Raw genomic sequence first — 16,943 nt, 5'->3', positions numbered from 1 at the left:
GTTGGTAACTGTAAATATTATATTTCCTCGAAATACTGGCCTCCGCTCTAAAGAGGGAGTTTGCAATTTGTTTTCTTTTTGTCCCATACTGTATCAATTTGTAAAGTGACAATAAAAGGCATTCTATTCTATATGTGAAAACTCTCCGTATGTACAGTAGCATATGAGCTAAATTATCTGTTGATAATATCCGTCCTCTCTGGTCCCATCTCATTTGATTTGCAGCCTTGCGCTGACCTGTTACTTTGGGCTTCAGGAGCATTGCTGAAACTATGGTGGAATATCCATCTGTGACAGAAAAAAAGAAAAAAAATGCCCTTTCCTCATTTGCCAACGGGGCATAAGATTAGCAAACAGAAGCGGAGCAGAGGCACCTCCGGAATCTGAGAGGATTCAAAAGCAACGCAGAATTAGATCCATTTTTGCTCGACAGGTGTGTTTCTAACCTCTTTTGGATTTGTAATTGTTTGTTGTTTTGTTACCCCAACAAATAAAACATTCGGTGTTGTCGGAAATGTCACATACTGCCCTGCAGTTCCATCATTGGAGCCGGGAGGGCGCTTTGCGTCTCTCTCTCTCTCTCTCCCCCCCCCTCCCCCCTCTGTTTTCAGCACCTGTCTCCAATCAGCCTCATCACCACCGGTATATAAGCCTGCCTCGCCAAAGTATTGCAGTTCCTTCCAGCGTGTTCCTGACCCACGTCATTCCTGCCGCCGAGCCAGCCGCCTGTCCTCGCCACCGCCTGCCACCTGTCCACGCCACCGCCTGCCAACCCACCACCACCGTTTCCTTTCCTTTCCTCAATTACCTGTTCATCATTTTACATCTGCCTCCGCCTGCTCTTGGATCCAGCTACTCCCCATACGTGACAGTAAAACTCCATTACAAACCCCTCATGCTATCAACATAGCGGCCATGGCTAATGTCAGCTTGTTTACAGTGCTAATGCTAGCTTAGTATTGCTAGCGCTGCTATTTTGCTGAAGCTGGACAGCGTTCTCTGGGTCATGTTTGAAAATTGTGCTCTTGCACGTCAGTGAAGGGCACGGCTGTGGTCGTCGACTCGAGGATTGGAGAAGTGAAGTTACGGTCAAATCTTGCTAGCAGTTTTAACACTGTAAACTCACCCTTTAATAGACAATATCCACCAACGAATTATTTTTATTTATTTTTTTACTTCAGAATAAAATAGGTTATATATAATGCCACTCCCATAATAAACACCTTTTACCTGACAAGTGCCTTGTATACTCTGAAGTTGAGTAAAACAATGCCCATAGCCAGCTACTATGTGAAGAAATACAGCACATTGTTATGTTTGTGCAAACACACTTAATAGAAAAACAACAAGGCCAACAGTTGGTAGGCTAAGTACAATCATCGCTTGTACTTTTTATGTCAACAATAAGCGTTAAGATACGCATATTGCTTCCTTGTCCAAATGAGTTGCGACTTCCATCAGAAGCAAAATAATCAATCCGCAATTGTCTCGCCGCTCAAAGCGGTTGCAAGCGACTGTATTCAAGTGATCCCCTATTTAAGGCACAGCTTAGTGTGGACATTTTCCAACAGCACTGCACTGAAAATCAATCGCATGGTGAATTAAACTAGAAAGGAAACAACTGATCCATAAATGATCAGGTTACAACAAGGCAGTGGTGTCTGAAAATTATGCTGTGTTTGTCTTCCCCCCCAGAAGAATTTAGCACTATTTAGGAGGGGCATAGTTTTCCACCAATGACTTTTATTGCTGTGCAAAAGTTGTCCTAGGTTGACCAATAATCATTTTCCAACTGAGGGCTGAGGTGGAAAACATTTGCGGGCTGGTAGGTGACATCATTTCATTGCATGTTGATGTGCAGCATCTTTTAGAAGGAATTGGATTTATTAGTGGATGGAATGAATGACATACAAAAAAAAGGACATTTTAAAAAAGTGTGCAACAATAGCACAAATACAGCCGATGCGTAAATGGGACGCTAATTATTTCACGGTGACTCCACTTGCCCCACAGCGGCCATTTTCACAATTAACACTATCACCTCTTTTCATTTCTTCTTATTTACAGTCACATAAGTCATTTCCATTTGGGGGAAAACCTACAATTAATAGTCGCATTTGAAAATGCAAATGAGCGCATTTAGAAAGTGTTTGAGAATATTTTCTGCCTTCGTAATCTTCTAAAGAGGGAAATGATTTAGGAGGAGGACACAAATCTCCAGCGACATGGCAGCAAGTGTAGGGCACTTTGGTCTCCCCATTGTCCCTTTCTCGTCTCACTCATGTCCCCCCCCACCCCCTGCCCCTTCTCCCCATCCCCCCTCCTAATTCACCTCTCCCCCTTGTTGCCCTCGAGGTGGCAGGGCGAGGCGCGAGGGACAAGGGGGCTGAGAGCAGGACTCGGATTGGCTGTTCCCCCTCAAAGAAAACAAATGTAGTGTTTGAGCCACTGATCACTTGTGTAATTGACTTTAACACTCCTTTTCTGGATTAAAAAAAAAAAAAAAGAGCCTTTGAAAAAAAAAAAAAAAAGGTCAAATTACCTCAGGCAATAAATAAGTCAAACAAGGTAAGAGGTTCCTGCCAGCAAATGTTAAAGGATAATTTAATTAGAGGGGAAAAAAACAGGACGCTCTATTGGATACTCCAAATCAGAGGCTTAACAATCTTACAGCCAAGTAAGGAAATACATCCAGTGTGATTATTTTGAATGTAACACAGTAATTGAACCAAATATGTTGTCATATTCCCAAAAAATACAATCTCTGGATACAATTCTTACTCATTAGTCTGCACCCTCCGGTGCATTCAATGTTCTCCCATTATATGAGTTGGGCTATAGGCCCATTGTGCATTGATTCCAACACAAGGAAAGGAAATGGGCATAAAGCAAATCTTCAGTCTGGACTGAAACAGAACAAGGGAAGCGGGCAGACAACACTGCTCTACACCCAAAGAGCTACAATGTGCCCTTTGTGACATACTGCGCTCCAGACAGCAGATTGTGGAAAATAATCCCAAATTTACGGCTTCACCTTGTCCAGCAATAACAACTGACATCACAGCGTGTGCCGTGTATGCCATATTTCAGCGTCCACGTTGGATTTAGAATGAGGAGGGGGTTATAAAAGCATTGCCAAATCGTTATTAGAGCCCCATCATGTCCTGTGAGCCTGTTACGGCATGGGACAAGAAACTGTAAAACTCTGCAGACTGACGGCAGGAGGGAATCTGTACAACCTCACGGCACACTTTTAATTAAGTACTAGACAAAGACGAAGCTGGTATTACACTGTGAAACGCTGAGCAGTGAAATTCTGGAAAATACACTTGGATTTGTTTGTTCCGGTGTTGCAGAGCTCCCTAATACGAAAGAGTGCGGAGCAGCAAGACACAGAGATCCTTCTAGGTGGCTGACCCATCAGCAGTAACATGAGTTTGGCGTTAACAGTGCTGAAAGCATGACAGGTGGGTCACATGAAAGATCAAGTCCAGTTCCTTTCGCTCGTTCAACACGTGCTTCTCATTATTCGACACGACAAACTGACATCGCTCCGATCCACGGTGACTCACCGCAAAGTAGTCTTTACGTACGTAGACATTGAAAAGTATGCCAGGAGTGTAACTGGACTGGAGCAAATTGAACCCTGTCCGAGAAGGTACTAATGATCCAAATCATAAAGGAAAATAATTCAACAAATTATCACTAAATCGCTTAGTATTTCTACCAAGCTCCAGAAACAAAAGACTTTCCACATCTGCTTCTTTTCAATTCCTAAATGGTATAATAATATTTTTCCAGCCATGGGCGGCATGTCAACTTGTGTCAGTGCATGTGAACATACACAGTACTGTGCGTGCGTGTGTGTGTGTGTGTGCCATCTCTACAGCATACTGAATGTTTTTTTTTGTTTTTTTAAAGGGGGTTAACTGTGGCCAAATAGTAAAATGTTGAAATTGGAAAAAATATTAACCCTCCCCCACCCACTACTTTTTCTTTCTTTATTTTATTTTATTTTTTTGAATAGCAGCAAGATAAGCACCTTTTAGCAAAGCAGCCAGTGGAGTTTAATCTTATTATGAATACCTCTCCGAGCGCAGAGGCATGTACTGCTGCAATCAAAAGGAGTAATGGGCAGGTAAGCCAGTGTCATTTGAAGGAGGAAGTCAGTTGTGAAATTGTCAAATCTCACAATATTCTGCCCTCCTCATACTCCCATAAAAGATTTCTAACGACACATCTGTGGGGGGTGGGGAGAAAAAAGTTTTCATTTTCTTGTGTTAGGAAGAAAATCTGCACTTAATCTCTCCATTGTTAGAGCCTAATAAAAGTGAGATCATACAGCTTCTTTATTAAACAGCAGACATATCACAAGATGGGATTCTTCCATGGCTTTTGTGTCACTTTGTAGCAAAAATACAGGAATTTATAAACTAGAACTTGAAGTCATCTTTTGTTAAAGTTCCCTGTGAAGTGAATTCAGGGATTAGTTTCTAAATGCATTGTATATGTTGGAAGATAATTGCTGAAAACGTTTGTAAAGACTGAAAATTATATACTACTGAATTGTGAAGATGTAGCTTTAAACTGTATTTCTCAATTTCATTTCCCGGATTTTTGGGGGCGTGGCTAAAACACAGCCCAGTGATGCCCTTGGCTAATGCCATGATTACCCCCTCCCCCCACTATAAAAGAACTCGATTGCTTTTGTTCAGTGGTTATCTAGGGAAAAGGTGACGTGTAGTTAGCTAGCTAGCTATGTCTACACGCCCCCAAAAATGCCTCTTCCCGTCGCACAGTCCCCTGGCGTGGCCACTTTAGAGCGCCTCGTTGTCAGTTGAGTGCACGCACGTCATTGAGAGACAGGTGGAAGTGCAAAAAAAAAAAAAGTGGACAGGGACTTCTTACTGGGTGGCCGCTTTAGAGCGCCTCGTTGTCGCAGTTTTTGTGTTCTTATTATATTATTTCTGTTATATTTGATATATTTTGCGACGGTGCCCTTTTTTTGTCGAGAGAACCTGTTCCCCAAAATGTCTGCGCGCGTGCCTGTTCGCAACACTATACACCCTGCGGTGTGTCAAATTGATATGACATGTATTTTTACTTCCCAGGGTCTCAAATGATCAGAGAGGACTTCATAAAAAAGTTTTCCCGATCAAATATTGTAGCTATTCATGTAAACATAAGCTCTGCTAAAACTGAGAAGGGGGGGCAGCCACTCTAGTGTCTCCCAGTCGACAAACACATCCCAGACAAAACCTACTCGGGCTTTGGGAATATTCATCCACGCTGCCACATGATCTGCGGGTCACCTAATCACAATCACTTTCCCCTTAATCGCGGGGTTCTAATTAGGTCCTAATAAGCTTTTTTTTCTCCCATTCTCTCCGGGCGCCTGTGTGTCACTCACACGTCAGACCATGAAATAGTACATTAAGGGGCTGTCAAACTCGAAAGGAGCGCTCCTCTCGCAGACCTTCTTACGCTAATTGAAATGATCGAAAGCTTAGCCCAGGCTTTGGACCGGAGTACTGCAGGCGAGGCGAGAGCCGGTGCCAGAAGTGAGGCTTTACTGGTCTCTCTGATGTCGGGTAATTGTTTTAAACCTGATTTGGTGCAAGGTCCACATGGAGCCTATCCTGCCAAGACTGGAAAAAAACATTCTTGCTAGCACTTTCGCTGCTGTTTCTTCTGTTCTAATTCAGGCCTCCACTGGCTTCAAGCAAAGCCTCAAGGATCCCATGTTCATCTTGGACAACCAGTGTTGGAGATGATGATCACTGGCCACAAGTTGATAATGATGACTGTTTAATTAGAAGCCTTTCTCTGGCCTGACCACCATAACCCAAACTCCTCCACCCTGCAGATGGTAACCAATAAATTTAGCTTTTTTTGAGGATGAGGAGGAACATTGTACCTCCCCGGTCTATCCTCAGCTCCACCCCTAACCGACAACATAAAGCTTTGCTCCCTGTTGACACACAACCACAACCAGCTACGTCCATGTGTGTTGGAGGAATCCAACCGTGCTTCTTATACGCTGCGTTCGTATACGTTCTCTTGGAATTGGTTCCACATTTCCGAGGCCAGCCTCGGCTGCTGTGCAACATTTGATATGCTTTCATTATCGTTACCTCAACCAAAGATGGTACCGTTCCCCGTACTTCAAACAGTAGCAAGAATTACATGCAAACTACCTTATTTGAATGACATTTGGGGGAAAATTCACTATGGGCCAATGACAGAGAGACAGACAAACCCAATACTTTGTTTTCAACATATACATTTAAGTGCAGATCTCGGAAAAGTGTGTTTGTGCCCTCTTGTGCAGTTTCCGTTTAAAAGCAATCCTTTACATCGATACATTGCTCAGCGATGTATAGTTACGGTTCTGTGTACGCTGCTGTTTGGACAATGCGCCGCGTTAAGGCAAGCGAACCCCACTGCGGCCACGGCGAGTACGTCATGGTTATGCTTGAAACACGGGAAACCCTCCGTTTACTCCATGTTGAATAATTGCAAACATTTTGCAATTAGTGTATCATATTCATTCCATTCTTTATATATATATATATATATATATAAATAAAATTAAAAAGGATGCTGTTATTCCACTGACCTCAGCAAAGCTCTGTAAGATTTTTGAGAAAATCCGGTTTAGCACTGCCGCTCATGTCGGACGGCCCCCTCCCAACTAAGACCCCCCTCTGTTCACCTGTCAATCATCCTCCCTCTCCAACAAGCTTACTCCGATCGTGTGTGTGCATACGTGTGTGTGTGTGTGTGTGTGTGTGCATACGTGTGTGTGCGTGTGTTCTCTATGTGGCCTGCTGTCGTGTGCCAGAGTGGCTATCCCCTCAGATTGTCAAAGAGGCTCATGGGAAATTTACAGCACGGGCCAAACCACAAGCTTTCTCTATCATTTCAGCAGATTTCTCTTTTTTTAGTCCCATTCAAGAAAGTGATTATAGCAGAACTTACTTTCTTGGCTTTATTCTTCATGCTCTCTGGGTTTTCCTCACCACAGCTGCACTTTGCTTATAAACGTGCAGCAATCCAATATTTTCTTAGGTTCATTGTTAGGCAGGCCATTTTTTTTCCACTGCTCGCTGCAGTTGCTTTTAAAGCAGATTATTCTTCACTCACATTTTTTTATTTATTTTTTATTTGTACATGTAATTAGAGTATATGCTTTCTCATTTCATTCCCGGCCTATTCCCGACTACATAAGTTGTGAGCCTCCTCCACAAACATGGAAAGTCACGGCATCACATCACCGTCGAACCAGGTGACACCCATGCATAATGAGAGAGTGAAAGTATTCTATTTGGAACAGAAGGCCGTTGTTTCGTTTACTGTCCGTTTCTCGAAAAGCCTTTGGCTACAAATGGAGGAAAAAAAACCTCACATTGTGTGTGTGGCATGATTGCATGCTTCTAACACAAGTGAAACTGATGTACATTTACCGCAGGCTAAAGCATTTACCCTTTGACTCGTAATTCACATGTTTTTTATTAAACACAAGACAGTGGAACGTGAAAAGAAAGGCAAAATGCCCCTCAGACCTTGTTTCTTTTTTTACTTAAGTATCATGATGGGAATAATCGTGAAACAAATCAAACAAATGAAACAAAAGACCTGGGCGTGAGAAGACACTGGCTAACATCATCAGAAGTCGAGCAACAAGATTCTTTCCACCGCCTTCCTCTTGGTCACATTGATTTATATTTGGCATGAAAGTGTTCCATTGGAATAACAATCAGAAATTCGATTTCTAGCCCAATATGTCCTCTTTTTTCCATAACTTCCCCCGCCTGTTTTAGAAGTCACATCCGCCGCTTCACAATGAAACTATTTGATCGGTATTTGTTTCCATCCAGAAAATACACAGCAACCCTGTAACCCAGGTTGAGCTGTCGAGTATTTTTCTAAATATCAGCTTGAACACTCACAGTAAAGCCGTCTCGCTCTGTGCGCACACGCGCAAGCGGACACCACTTACAGCACGGCCGCTCACGGCGTTGTGCGCATCGTAACGTCGATCTGAAAACATTCAAGTGCCAATAAACAAAAATGTAAAAAAAAGGCTTCCAGCATCTTTACGGTTGTAATTGGGAGAGAAGAGGCCAGATTGGCGGGCCAAGTCACAACCGTGGAGCACATTTTAGGTCTCATGTCAGAGCAAGCTGGCGGATACGCGGCCGTCTGTCAGCTTTCAGCAACTCGATCGTTTGTAATCGTACAGACAGGGGAGACTCGCGTTGCGACTGTGTACTACGATCGCTTGCGTCTTGGCGCCATGAAAACATTGGAAAGCTGAATGCCGTAACGAGAAACGCAGAGTGTATACCAACACGACACCCTGCTCTTTAAAAAGGAAATGATTTACAACCAGATGCTGCAAACAAAACCAAATGGCAAGTTCTGCTGTGAAATACGACACAAACATGGTGACATTTTCTTTGTCAGTGCGCATCTTCAGGATAAACCCAGAGGGGTTTTTTTTTCTTCTTTTTGTTTTTTTTTTGTGAACCAACTACAGAATGATGATATCAAAGAGAAGAAATACGATGGCTACCGTAGTACCAAAAATGGAAGTTATGATGACATAGCAAAGTGGTGCACACAACTCTGTCCTTGATCCTCAGTCCAATATGGCTAAAGCCGCAATAAGTCCGCATCAATAATGAAAGAGGAAGAAAACGTGCCCTGCAAAGTCAGCTGTTTAGTCACCTCCAAGTAATCCTCGCCCTCTCTGTTTACCGTCTTGTTTTGGGTTTTTCTAATAAAAAGTGCATAACTTAATTTTACAGGAAGGACTCCGGGACTCCAACCTTAACCTCCTCCACTTCCACAAATGTTACAATTCTGGCAACCGCCACCAAAGGTTGGGTGGGTAGTTTACTAATCACTTTTAGGTTGACCTATTTTTAAAATACAGTGATACCTTGACTGCTTGAAAGCTCGCAACCTCAACTGAGTTGGATAGCAAATGAAATGTCCCCGTTGAAATGAATTGAAATGCCAAATGCCTGTTCCGGTCCCCACGACAACACGATGTTTATGTTTTGAAATGCACTGTATTTAAAAATATGGCTATAATAAAATTATAATAAAAGAGAGTGTAAAGAAATCACGTTTGATAAAGTGTCATTAAGCAGAACGTAATACACACACACACACACACACACACACTCACAAACACTGTAGTATTCGTGTATCGACGTGTGCCTTTAAGAGGCGTGGCCGTCAGGAGGTCAGTTTGGCCGTTTACCACGTGGTTAGTTCCGTGTTGTCATCTACTCCATGCTCCTTGTGAGTGTTGTCATTTGTCTTTATGTTTGACTGCTTGTCCTGTACAATGAACGGCTACAAGTGCAAATAAAGCTAATGATGGTGACAGATTGACTGTGGAACAAACAACTACATCATTTTATCTTGGGTCCAAGTCATAGGCTTTCTGGCCCATTTTGGGCGGTGCTGAAGCGCCCCAAAAATGAAGCCCAGCACCCCTAAACCTCCGATCCTAGAACTTCCCCCGGTCCAAGACCTAAACACCACAAAAACCAAGTAGATGGTCCTAAACGTCAGGAGATAACAGCACTGTGTACACACTGCATCTCAGCTGACCTCGCCTGGTCCACAACCCTCTCTCACCGGGAGGGGAAGGCCCAGCAGAGAGTCGACGTCCTTCGGAAGCTGAAGCAAGCACGCCTCCCAAAACAACTTTATACACAGACTATGTACAACATACATATCTATAATAGATAACCGTTTGATGGATTGTTTTTAGCGCGTTTAATGAAGTCGAAGAATGTCAAAGTGGCTGTCGGCGGTTCTGGATGCGCCTCTCGAAGGAAAAAGTTTGGACGCCCTTGACCACAAGGTGAAGGTTTTTAAAGGTACACATCTATCAACGTTAGTGTAACAGCTGCCCATGCCGGTTCAAGTGAAGGACTCGAGTGCGGAGTCCTTCAACGCTTTCTCCGCGGCCCGATCGGAGCACAACGGGAGGGATCGCGGTCGCCGCTTGTTTGTGGCGTAATCCTGCCTTTGTGCGACCGGGCCGCTGTCTATTTTTTACACGCCGGAAGAACAATCACACGTATATTATGCAGCAATGTCAGCGTCGCCAGGTAGTTCAAACATGGAGTGCGTCTGTGGTGCAAATCATTTCACAAAAGTTTTCAAAAGGTTGCCAGAGGGGGAGAAGAGCAAGTTGTTTTCTTTAGATTTCACCTGCGCTCTTTTCGCACAACCTGACAGTTCTCAGCCTCGGTCTGCATGCTGGCTAAGCGCGCGCGCGCGTGCGTGCGTGCGTGTGTGTGTATTGTTCATGTTGCGGGGACATAAGTGTTTACACAGCCATTGCGGCGACTCACCTCCCTTCTGGGGACAAAATTACATCCTCAGTGTGTCAATATTTAGCTACATTTTAAGGCCGAGGAAGTAGTTTAAGGTTAACACTGGCTTAGGGTAAGTGTCCGAGAAATTATTCTCAATCGCGTGCGCGCGTGTGTGTGTGTGTGTGTGTGTGGCACTCTAAAATCCAGCACATTTTAATTACTGCGCGGCCGCTCCGTGCTTCTCTTCCATGTGGCAATCAAGGCGAACATCCTCACAGAGCCGCTGTACAAGTGCTCATCTGATTCATAAAAAACAATCAACCCGACTAATTCCTGCACCTGATTGCCGGCCAGGGCCTGTGTCAAATACACACACACCCACTGAGGCCTGTCCAATTAAGTCTACATATTAATATGTGGTGTAAAATGGAGGGGGGGGGGGGGGATAATAATAAATCAACAGAGGCTGGGCTGTTTCATTTTGAAGTCACCATTAATTATGCACAACTATGCTGTGGACGAAAGGAAAATGGCCAATTATTTTTTTAGAAAAACATTGGTCGGGAGAGTGAATGATACAGGCCAAAATGGCCCACTTAAGTTAGTGGCGCAATTAGACGCTTCCTGTGAAGATGCCCATATTTAGATGAGTCTTTTTTCATCTTTAATGCTTTAATGTCAGCGACGCTGTGCTGTTCGCTTAGCGCAGTGATTGTGAAAGTGCGGTCCGAGTATGACCACTGCTACGCGGGCTCCCTCTAGTGGTACACCGAATCGCTGTTCAGTTGTATTTCATTTTCAAATACGTTGACATTTAATCTTAAACCACTGTTTGTTTTTAAACTTGTATTCGGGTATTTTTGGAATTAACTCATATTTACAATACATTTTAATGTCATCAATATTTAAGTATGTTTTTTTTCAATATTTAAGCACAATGATAATGTTCAACGTCTGCATAATTTTACACTGGCTTACAATAATATTAATTAGGAATATTACCGTTTCCTTGTTTTTGACTGTGCAGTCCCTGGACTTACAAGTGACATGACTTTTGAGTTTTTCGAGATCATTTTTCAAGTCACTCGGCTGATTTTTATTTTATTTGTATTTATTTTTTTGTCGAGTTGTGAGCAAAACTTTGCGGCGTGAGCATTGAATCGTAGCAACGCACTTCAAAACAAGCAGCAGATCGGGATAAAACCTCTGCCCCGCTTTTTGGGGATGAGCACTTAGGCCTACTATGCTTCTGCATTTTAATGTTGACATGACGGTGGTACTCGGAGCGCTCGGTTTGGTTCTCCTTGGTGTAAAAACGTGGATAACCACCGACCTCCCTCGGTGACCCCGTAGGTGCCGTTTCTGACGGCCGCCTCGCTAGGCCACACGAACACAATGTGGCCAAGAAACAAACAAGCTAACGTGTCGCCGAGTGAGAGCGTCGCGGCTGTATGAACTTGTCGTCAGAGGGGAGCGATCGCGACGGGTCACTTTGGATCCTTGCGGAAATGTCGGGCCCGCAAATCGGTGAACACGCAAGACAGATGTCACAACACGCGTCGCCACGTTTATTATCCGCTAGCCGCCTGCTTCGACTTGGACCAGGCTTGCTGCCGTTTACCTCTCCGCATCTCCTTTATCCGTGGCCCTCGCACCGCAAAGAACAGGAGAACTCCCGCCGGCCCCCCTCTTAAAACACACACGCGCCCGCACACACTCCGGTGTGTTGTGGCCACACGTCCCGTCACTTGGATGCCGATTGTGAAACCTCACATCCACATCAGCTGCTGGATTTAGACTCATACGCACACTAATGCTTTATTGGAATAACAGCCACACTGAATCCTTGGAGCCGAAATATTGACGGCAATGCGCAAATATTCTTCGTGGCAATAAATCACAACGTGCTGCTGTAATTAAAAAAAAAAAAATCAACGTGTGCATAGCGACTGTTTAAAGGTGGCGATCACTATATTTGAATTGAGTGGCTGACAAAAAGAAGACATAACCTAAAGTGTTTTAGTTGAGGAATTATTTGGTGCATCACAGAGACATGAGCAAGAAGCAAAAGCAGGCCGCGTGTACTTATTCGGAGAAATGTCTACAAGCAATATGATGAAATGCACTTCTCTCCCCCTCCTCACGTCTATATTTTTCTTCAAAAAGCTCCCGCTAAGTGAATCAAACCTGTAGATCTTCAAGGGAATGTCGTTTGTGGCACTTAGACTAAACAGCTTTGTAGTGAGATCAGTCCCTAAAACAAATAATCCTGATTTTCAATTGCAATATATGAAAGTTGAGGGGCCGGCGTTCCTGTTGCAAAAGAGAAACAGACATTGGACTTGGGAAATGTTTAGACAAGTCAGCCAGGTGCCCTTCATGCCCGTCAGTCCGAAAACAAAACTCGAAAATGTCTCTCCTTCTTCTAATATGCTGAGTTCAAGGGCTGCTCGGAGTCTCGACACACACCACCGTCAATTGGAAACGGGAGCAACATGGCGAATCAGGCAAAGTCAATTTAGTCTGCCGTTCATGTATAAATCGAGCGAACTTACTGCAAATGAGACGTCATTTGCACGCACGCGCGCGCGCGCGCGCGCGCACACACACACACACACACACACACACACAAGGAATATTTCAAAAACGCAAAGAGAGAGCGAAGCATCCGTGTTGAAAGAAAATGTGCGAGAAGTCGGTGCACTCTGCGTGCACTCTTCATGCGCTGCCATCACAACAATGTGCTGAATGGGCAGTCTAATTATACATGTGCCATTTAGACGTGTGCACTTGCTGCCCACGACCACCTTACCTTATGTGGAAACTTCACGGCCGCGCACGACGAAGTGGTGTCAGACAAATTGCAATTGCGTAAAGTTTGTGCGCAAATTAAATGGATTACGTTTTGAAATCAAGGGGGGGGGGGGACAAAAAGATGCTTTAGGGAGCAGGAGGGATTTTTTTTTTCTTCTTCCCTTAAGCATTGCAAGATTAGTTTTCATGTCAAACAATGGAAATGTCTAATGCAAGGTTAATTGCGTTTGGTGTTTTAATGTTTTGAAGTAACTCATAAAATAAAAATAGCGGGCCTTTCAACAAGATTTTTTTTTTTTTTTTGCAATTACATTTCCCCAGTTTCTATTTAATTTCATGATAATCATACACCATTTTAATTGATCCTATTACACAATCGTTTTTTTTTTTTTTTACAGCTCAAGAACGGATTTGAGCGCTCACTGCATTCTAAAACATTTATTTGGACGTCACATCTAATGATTTATATTTTGGGAACAGTACGTTTAAAGTGCAAGAAAACATTTGCTGTTGTTGTTGAAGCTTATTTGCACTTTCCCGCAACACAAAAAAAGTCCCCAGATCGCCGAGTTTCCGGGCTTTGCTCTTAAATGGACAAGAGATGCGTGCAAGTGCATCTTCTGGAAATGGCGAAAAAGTCCTGCGATTGTTCAATTTAATTTATGACTTGTGCATTCTTTACAGGTCAATTCCCCGCGACCTCTGGGAAAGTGAGCGGAGAGCGCGTTCCTTCCCAGGATAGACGCCGACGCTGTCCGTCATTTAAGAAGTACAATAATAATAATAATAATAATAATAATAATAATAATTTTGGTTTGTGTACATAAGACGTGGCGAAGCGCGAGCGGAGCGGAGCGGCGAACGTGGGGGCTCACGCGCGCTCGTTTATCCTCAGTGAATGGCGAATGAAGCTGCGCCCGAAAAGTTACGGGATACACGTGAACGTGTCCAAAACCAATTTAAACTGGGGAATGACACGTTCAGGTGCGCGCTAAACAACGTGGGAAATGTCGCCGCCGTTGGCGGTGCGCGCCGCGAACAAGTTGTCACGTTGGGAGTTTCGAGCCGGTGTCCGCGTCGACTGTGTACGCGCGCCGACGACAAGCCGAACCGTGGCAAAGAAGACCGGTAAAAGTGAATGAAGTCGAGAAAAAGTGAAGTTTGGAGGTGAGTTGAGAGAGGTTGGAGGTAACCCAAACGCGCCTGAGTCATCACTTGTCTCGTGCGCACCTAGCTTGTTGCTGCTAGCGACAGTTTATTACCAAATAAACAAATACACGCCACTACGGACAGTTTAGTTAAATTATGTTCTTATTAAACCTCGCCTCGCCTTAACTTTGTGGGGGAGCAACAAGAGGACAACATGTGGAGGTAAGCAAAAAAAAAAAAAAAAAAAAACGTTTGTTGTTTACCTTGACGACGTAAGTCGAGGAGAAAGCGGCGAGTGTGTTTCCTCTCCGTGTCGTAAGAAAAAGACAAGTGGCGCTGAAGGAACCCGAAAAGTCTTCTTTCTTTCTTTCTTTCTTTCTTTCTTTCTGATTTGGTTTGTTTCGTCAACGCGGCGCCAGCATCAGAATCAGCGAAGGTCCCGCATGCGCTCGCCGAACTTGAGCTGTCCAAAAAGTACAAGTATAGCTTTTGTTGCTCTCTTCTTTATCTCCCTCCCTCTTTTTCCAACTCTCTCCCTCCCTCCCTCTCCTCTCTCTCTCTCTCCCTCTCCCCTCTCTCTCTCTCTCTCTCTCTCTCTCTCTCTCTCTCTCTCTCTGGCGCTGTCAATCTCGACAATCAATGCTCGCTGCCGTGTCGCAGGTATTCAAAGCATTTTTCTCCCCCCCACGCGAGACATCACAAAGAGGGATGGAGGGAGGACTTCTTCTTCTTCTTCTTCTTCTTCTTCTTCTTCCTCTTCCTCCTCCTCCTCATCCCCCCCTCCCGCTCCCCATTTACTCCTCCTCCTTGCGAGCTTTAATCAGATGACTCAAAATGAAGCTCGTCGTGGACAGAAGGAAAGAAAGGATGCAAAGTCTAAAAAAAAAATTAAAATAAAAATACATTAAAAAAAAAGACTAATATAACATCCGTAACATCAACTTGGAGTTGCACCCCCAATTTCGTTGTGTGTGCAAAACTATACAATGAAAATGTTTTTTTTTTTTTTATATTAGTCTTAAAACATTAAAAGATGTTTTTTTTTTTTTTTTTTTTGACCAAAATATTTCCACGATGAATGATTGACGTGAAGCTGTCGGAATCTTTCAAGCTAACAATTTGTCAACTATTTGTCTGATTTCATGACTCGAGCCGACGCGGATTTCTTGATTTTTGAAACACTTTCATTAACAAACAGAACACTTGATTTTTGTGTTGTTGTTTTTTTTAAATTGAATTGTTATTTCACAATTGCTCTCTGCGAAATATGATAAAAAGCACGTCTTTGAAAAAGCACATAAATGGGAATATTAACGCCACCCAAAAATAATTCCGAACGAGCTACTATTTGGCTAGAAAATATGAATAATATTGGCCACTCCGCGAGGATTATTAGCGTGCAGCACGGCTTTTATTTGGATCATTACATCGTAAAACTTTCCAATAACTATTTCCATATTGAACTACAATTATGAATACTCGCAATACCGATCCAAATATTGTATTAAAACAATTGCAGTCATTCACTAAAACCGGTATTAAATATAACTAGGGGGTCGTATTTGTTTGATAGATTATCGAGATGACTCTAATTTTCCCTGATTATATTATGAAAGCAGAAATTTAATTCTACAAATCACCAAAATGTTATGATATTGTATTTTTTTTTAAGGCACGTGAAGCGCACAAATTTCCGGAAACTCATGCCGACTCCAAATGAAGGAATATCAAACTAAAAAAATGACTTACAAATTGTGCAGACGTCAGTGGGGGGGTTCGATTCTTATCTGTAGTCACACAGAGCTGAAAGAGAGAGAAGAAGAAGAGGTGAAGAGAGAGAGAGAGAGAGATGAATGTACAACTCAAGGACAACAATTCGACGAAGCTTACTCAAATTGCCCCCTGAACGCACCAACGCTCAGATGTCCCACTATTGTGAACGCCTCACACGTTGCCCAAAAAACCATCATCTAACCTCAAAAAGTCATATTATTATTATTATGGAGGAAAGAAATAAAAATGGAAAAAGTCATGAAAGCAACTTTTTTTTTTTTTTTTTTTTTTTTTTTTGGGAAGCCTCCTTTTGTAAAATGTTGTTATTAGAATCGAGCCAATGTAGGAGCAATGCAAGAGCCACACTTGGACGAAATGTATTTCCCGTCCAATTGCTGCAAATGAGGACTTTGCTGCATCCGCGACTCGCAGCCTTCCGATGTTGCATGTTTGGCGGGCCTCACACGCCACCTTTTGGTCGGTTCTGGTAATACACTTAGACGTCCTCCAGCCGCGGGGAGTGGAAGTAGTGTATTTTATTTATACAGCTTTTGTTTTTGTTTTTTCAAAGAGAGAACTCCCAAAGTGCTTCACATAGTTATAGAATACAGTCATGCATACAGTCCTGGGGGGGAAATACCATTGCAATGTTATAATATAACAAATCTTAATTGAGATGAATCTGAGGTGTTTGTCAATTTCTGTAAACGTAGTAGTACGTCAAAGAATTGCTGAATTCAATCTTCAAACTCTGAATCATGCTAAAGTGCATGGCCGGAACTTGTTTTTGGATTTTGTACATTTGTTTACTTCAGTTGCACTTAACTTTGAAGAACAAACATTTGCCTTTAATCTTTTAGA

General features: G+C 43.1%; 1 protein-coding gene across 4 annotated transcripts in view; it reads right to left on the bottom strand.

Moving 5' to 3' along the window:
• The window catches only part of sox6 (SRY-box transcription factor 6), a 151,818-nt gene extending 136,787 nt beyond the window's left edge, over positions 1-15,031 (bottom strand). For all 4 annotated transcript variants that reach the window (XM_061670893.1, XM_061670895.1, XM_061670894.1 and 1 more), the window contains exon 1: positions 14,573-15,031. The gene's annotated coding sequence lies outside the window, so the exon portion shown is untranslated. The remainder of the gene's footprint in view (positions 1-14,572) is intronic.
• Positions 15,032-16,943: the final 1,912 nt, after the last annotated feature.

This window comes from Phycodurus eques, chromosome 2 (genome assembly GCF_024500275.1).
Source record: "Phycodurus eques isolate BA_2022a chromosome 2, UOR_Pequ_1.1, whole genome shotgun sequence".
NCBI lineage: Eukaryota > Metazoa > Chordata > Actinopteri > Syngnathiformes > Syngnathidae > Phycodurus > Phycodurus eques.
The sequence above is the reverse complement of the archived record's forward strand: the minus strand, read 5'-3'. Positions and strand labels throughout refer to the sequence as shown.